Below are 6,330 nucleotides of genomic sequence, written 5' to 3'. Positions count from 1 at the left end.
AGTACATGGGATGCCAGCTCTACCGACTGCGCTAACCAGGCTTCCTGTGGTGGTTGCTCTTTTTCAACTAAACTGTGTGTAATATGTCTTAACATCTTAGATAACGCTGCCTTTCAAATGAACTCACATAGTATGCTGTAGCTTGCAGTTACAGCTTGAAATTATGGACAGAGGACTCCTTCTCAATCTTCAGATCTTGTTCTGGGCAAAGTTGAGAGCAAAACGGGGTCACGTTACGATCAATATGTGGACCCAGCTATGATGACACACAGTCTATAATTTATTCATATAATGCTGTCTTCTCTGGTCGGCTCTGCAGTGGCAGAAATGAAATGTTTTTTTCTAGCAAGCCATTAATCATATTACTCATCATGAAGGATAGATGGTTGCCCTCACTTTCCCAGCAGTCATCTTCAGGTATGCTCTTTGTCTTGCTCTTTCCTTCTCTCTCTGTCTCATCAGTCTTCCCTGAGGTTTTTATCTCCCCTCTGAGCTGATTCAGAGCCACTGGAGTGTGTGCTATAATCATAGCCTAATGACAGATAATCTCAAGAACACTAAATGACTTTAATCCTAGCCTAATGACAGATAATACCACTACACTCCCACTGTGTGTGCGTGTGTGTGTAATGATTTGCAGTTTCCTCGTTATTCCTGGGTGTTACGATGATGGTTCCTCGTCCTCAAGGAGAGAAATTTTGAACCTAAAGCTGCTAGTAGTCAGTTTATTTTCTGCCTGCAGAGAGAAAGAAAGACGTCCTGTCCTGCCTCAAAGTCAGTTGTTGAATTTGAAAAGCTGTGTGGGAGTCAAATGTTTTGTCAGGTGAAAGTTGAGGTAGGTGATCACAAATTCTATGCCTTGATCTTGTCACTAGTTCTGCTAATTACATCCAATTAAAGACAGTGTTGTTTGGTTATTCACATATTTGAAGCTGAAGGGAGTTATTAAGATGCTGGAGGCTGAATGGCAAACTCAAATTATACGCCCGATAAAAACTATTTGGGCTTTTCCAAAAAAGTTGTTATTTAAGCTGTGGGGGCTCCAGGGGAATATTAGGAGTGATTGATTAAATCTCTGAGCTCATGAAATATCTTCCATCTCCTCCAGGATTAATCTGCTTAAGAAAATTCTGTGGTGGGTGCAAATTCCGCTGCTTATTTCAGGTGTGGCACTGACCTGTCTCGCATGAATTTATCGCTTTTCAGTGAGCTGGTTGTTTGCACTGAGAAGAACATAAACCTGTGAATATAAACTATTGGGTGTAAATATAGTGAAATGTAAACCTCTCGGTCCTTTATGATTCATGAGAGGGCAGTATCAGCGAGAGCCAGGATGAGGAAAAAGCGGCTGAGGATAAATCCCATTCATATTTCTTCTTTAGTGTCATTTATGGAAATGTGTGCGGGCAAAGTGGAGCCATGAATGGGATCTGATGAAGTCAAGGTTACAGAACAAACGTGGAGCCACCAGTCATGAATCTGGATTTATGAACCCAGGAACAGGTAGTTAAAGTGAGGAGCTGACAGAGGACTGCTGTCCATCCATTTGATATTAGGACCTGCTGGACTGCTGTATTCGTTCAAAGCCATCTCCAGAAGAAGTCTGGCTCCCTAAAAAGTTAAAGCATTCATCATGTGAGATTGTCATCTCGACTGGTGGATCTGCTTCCATCCGCGGGGGTCATGACACTATGCACACCTTCCTCAGCATTTTTTCTCTGGGGTTGTTTTTCTCAGTTTCAAGTGTGAGTTTTCAAAAACTTCACAAATGTGCATCTGAGTAGATTGAGCTTGGTGCTGAGACTTGACTTTTGTAATTGTTGTAAAATTGTAGAAACTGATTCCAAATTGTCGGATCCATCGTAATTGTATGCCACAGAGCTTATCAATTTCTTTGTATCAATGCAAGCATGTTTTTCTGACAAAACAGTGTTGTCAAATTCATGCATCTTCACTGCTTGAAACTTGCAACAACAAGAAGTCACGGCAGACAGGGAGCATGGCCTCATTTCACAAAGGAACTACACTTTTTTCAGACTCTGAAAACATGTGTATGCTTACTTTTTTCCCACACAGAAAAATTGTTTGTTGTTTTGACCTTGGTTCTCCCTGGATTATATTGCTTCAGTTTATTGTCACAATCTCACCTTGATGTAGTAATAAATTATTTCACTTTTATTACAGTCAGTGTTCAGATTTTGGTTTGGGGACAGCTTTTTAACTTTTATGTTGCCCCTTATAACCCCCCTAGAATTCATTACTATCTGTTATATTGCCCTTGATTCATAGTTATTCGGAAACTATTACTTAGTTATTTCTTACTCTTAAGTATCACTGATAAAATGGTTATTTTATTTGCATTTAACAGTTGTGGCCACCTGTTGGCCTAATAAAATAACTCTTCTATGTAAAATAGATCTGGCAACAGAGACTTCTGGATTACAGCAAACCCACTGTTGTTTGGGTCCACTGCTCTCTATAACTCACCCCACATTATATCACAGACGTTGGGTTTGCTGATATGTTGTGGTGTTCCTATTGGCCATTGTCATCAGTTAAGCTTCCACAACAAGCTACTACTACAAGTTTGTCATTGATTTTACTCTCACTTTAACCTACTAAAAGTGATGAAATACAGGCTGCATATCAAGCCACAGAGAGAGACAGGTGGTGTCGCAAAGCTCTGGAGAAACAGACTGCTGTGGGAATTTTAATGTCACATTTTCATATGCCCTTCTTACATTAGGATAATAGGTTTCACCTTGAAAATCTGAAAAGTGGCCCCTTAATATGTTACTTATGAACTCTGCATTATTCTAAAGTTTTGCAAGGCTAATTGGTTAATATCTGTCTTCAGCATTTCCATAACTTCATACCTCACAGTCTGGGCTCTAATGTGTCCTTGTTACACACTGAAATAGATGCTGATCACAGATTAATGCTGTCACTGCTGTGTATTTTTTATGAAGTCAGTATTGCGTGACCACAGCTCTGCAGGCTGCTGCTCTGCAGTGACTGCTGATGAGACGAAGCAGGGCCGGTCAGTTTGTATTAGAGAGGAGGACAGAGCTGAGCCAGTGGCCATTAAATAAGGAAAGGGTAAGGCTGAATTTCAAAACAACAAGACAGAGCTTATTCACAGCCAAGCCCGTTAAGGTAAAACAGTGGAGTCAGGAGGAAAGAAGATGAGGAAGAGCAATAAAAAGAATGAGAGGATACATTTTTGGGGTCAGAGTCTGCAGACGGTCTGGTAAGAGTATTCCCTCTGTGTTTCTCACAACTGCAGTGACATTTTCTGCTGCTTTTCCCATTTTATCCCTCACTGACTTTGTTGCATGTGTGTACGGGCCACCATCTGTTTTCTGGATGCACTGCCTCACATCTTTGAGATTTTACTTCATAAGACGTGGCAGGAGGCAGAAGAGGAGGATGACAAGGAAGGACAGCAGGCATGAAGGATAGCGAGGAGAGAAGGGAGCAGGAAAGAGGGATGAGGACAGAGAGGGGGAGATAAGGTGGGAAAAGGTGAAGGATAAGGGGGTGGAGTAGAAGGGTCAGTTGGGGTGAAGGGAGGAACATGGAAAAGAAGCTACTGGAAGGATGAAGAGATAATTTTGCTCAGAGAAGTTTTACCTATCCTGTTTCCTTGCTGTGACATTCTCAACTGCATCTACAATTTCACCCCCCGCTGGCTTTTCAGTGTGTGTGTGTATGTGTGTTTTCATGTTCAGCTCTCAGTTTTGCAGAGCCCTGCAAGTTGTGGGTTTTTGCAAGACTGCACTGGTATTAATATTAATGCCTAGCCAAAAAAAACCCATTGATGTTTGAAATTTGAAGAAACAGCCTATTTCAAACTGGGATTTCATGTGTCTCTCTGTGTTCCTCACTCGCTGGTCTCAGCCAATTAAACAAGGACCAAATGTGATTATTAAAGTAAAGGCTACAGTGCACTTATGTGGAATATTTATCCTTTCCAATTGTATCTGTAATGATGATAAAGATGTACCTCCCATGGTATTTGAGTAATATAATTATTTATTAATGGTATGAACATTTAATCAAATAATTAGATTAAATATCAACAGATGGCTAAAGTCAGCTGAATAAGAGATAAGTGTTATCAGTAGAAGCTAATAAGAGGCTTATGTTTTCATGTCTTTAAGTTGTAGTCAACTTCTCATTGCTAATTCTATGGCCATGCCGGCTACATAAAAGATTATGTTAAGTCAAGGTTACATTGGGTCCGTATATTCACACCTCCTTTGTGAATGTGCTGATCAGAAGCTCCTATTTCTCAGGTGTCAGATCACAATTTGGAAGCCACTACCTCCTTTTATCTATTATTTATCAAAATTAATTTGGCATGAAACATCTGTGACTAATGTTAGCCTCATGGATGTAAATATGATCTCTGTTGACTAACAACCCAACTTTAACCTGAGATAAATAGAAAATACCTGTGCCAATGCGCAGGGTTTGGGCACCCTGAAAGTTTAACTTGACAAAAGTAAGAATACAATGGATAAGACAAGCTATACTATATTGTCTGCATTATAGCTAGCTAGGCTACATTAAAGCTAGTTAGGCTATCTTTATGTACTGTACATTTTCACAACAGATGTTTTTACTTGTCATATAGAAAAAGCACATAGTGTAACTAAGAACATCCCAGTAAGCCAGGTAAGTGTGACAGTGAGCCAGCATGAACAATACCAGGACCCTGCAACTAAATGGAATTCAGCCATCATTAATTGTATTAATTAAATCTGTGTTTGCAACTGCTCCTATGAAAATGTCTTAAATGAAAAACGCCTATCACGCTTACTTTGCTTTGGTTTGGTTTGCAAGGCTACATAAAGAATTGCTATAGGCTACATGATTGCTTAGGCCTCATGATGTGGCTAATATGACAGCTGTAATTATTGCACAATAATGATGCCCCAATGTTGGCTACCTGGCCAGATGAAGACGCCTCAAGAAAGTGCTAAATCAGACCCAAGGACCTGGAGGAGGCTGCAGCTGACTGTACCACTTGGCAGCAGCTGTGTGGATGGGGTTTGTACACTGGAGATGGAGAGGACAACCAGAAGACAGCAGAAGATAGCCAGAAGAAAGAGAGCCTGTGGGTCCAGGATAGGATTGTTCAGTGTTCGCCATCATCAGATTTCAAAGGACAAAAGAAGAAGATGATTCATTGTGGTTCATTAGAGGTTTAGATGACCTTATATCCCATTCAGTACAGTACATTATGTTATTACATGGGGCAATAGTGCCGGTCCATAATGACACTAAATCCCCACCAACTACATCCTGTACCTGACCCTAAACCCTCCTTTAGTAGAGGCAAGAGAAAAGATAATGTCCCTACAGAGAAGTCATTCTATATCAGTTATCATCATAAACATAAGTCTGGAAAATAAGTACAGCTCATGTGAACTGATGTTATGTTACTGGAGTCTCAGAGCAGACGGATGCTGGTCCTCTGGAAGCAGAGTGTAGCTGCAGGAGCTTTTCAGGTCGTGACCGGTCATATCACAACGGTGTGATAAATTCTATCCTGCAGAGTCCAACAGCAAAAAAAATAATTTCTGTGAAGCGCATTATCAACTCGGAGATAAAATTGACCTCAAGCTTCAGCAAAGGATTAATTTAAAGGCAGACAGAGAACAAATGCGTGAAATACTTGTCTGGAGCAACAGTCCTCTGCTCCCTAACCACAACCATCACATCACCACACTCTTTCTGATAGTGGAGAGCGTCTTTGGTGTGAAGAGTGTGGTTTATCTGTTATCTGGTTCAAAGGTTGTGTTCTTCTCTTTTTATTCCTGTGAGCTCAAAAGCACTTCAGCCTGGTTGATTCAGAATTTTCTAATAGCTGCCTATCCATGCAGCAGGCAGCCCTGATCTCTTTGGACAAAAGTTTCAGTTCCATCAGAATAATTTTTCAAGATCAATCTGTTTAGAGGGATGTGTCCATGACAGGAGATATTCACCACAATAGCCTACATTTCTGACCGCTTCCCTAATTGGTGTCTGTCAGGGTTTTTCCCCCAGCTACCCCCCAATTACACTGTCACATGAAAGTTTGGTGTAAAAGTTCTGCATCAATGTTCCACAACTTCTGGAAAAGGACAGAAAATCGTCTCTTCCTTTAGTTAAAGAAATCTTTGGATCCTTTGTGTTTCCAGCCTCAGGAAAGCTGAGCTGAGAGTGTTTGAGAGGCAGGAGAAGATGGAGAACATCACATTATCTGCAGTTTTTTTAGGAGCACTTATCTTCTAATGTCTCCTGAGGGAGGATGGCTGTAAAGTAAAACTAAGTAGATGCTGT

Source organism: Morone saxatilis, unplaced genomic scaffold (assembly GCF_004916995.1).
Source record: "Morone saxatilis isolate NCDOM2014 unplaced genomic scaffold, NCSU_SB_2.0 Contig23, whole genome shotgun sequence".
NCBI lineage: Eukaryota > Metazoa > Chordata > Actinopteri > Moronidae > Morone > Morone saxatilis.
This window is presented reverse-complemented; position numbering follows the sequence as displayed.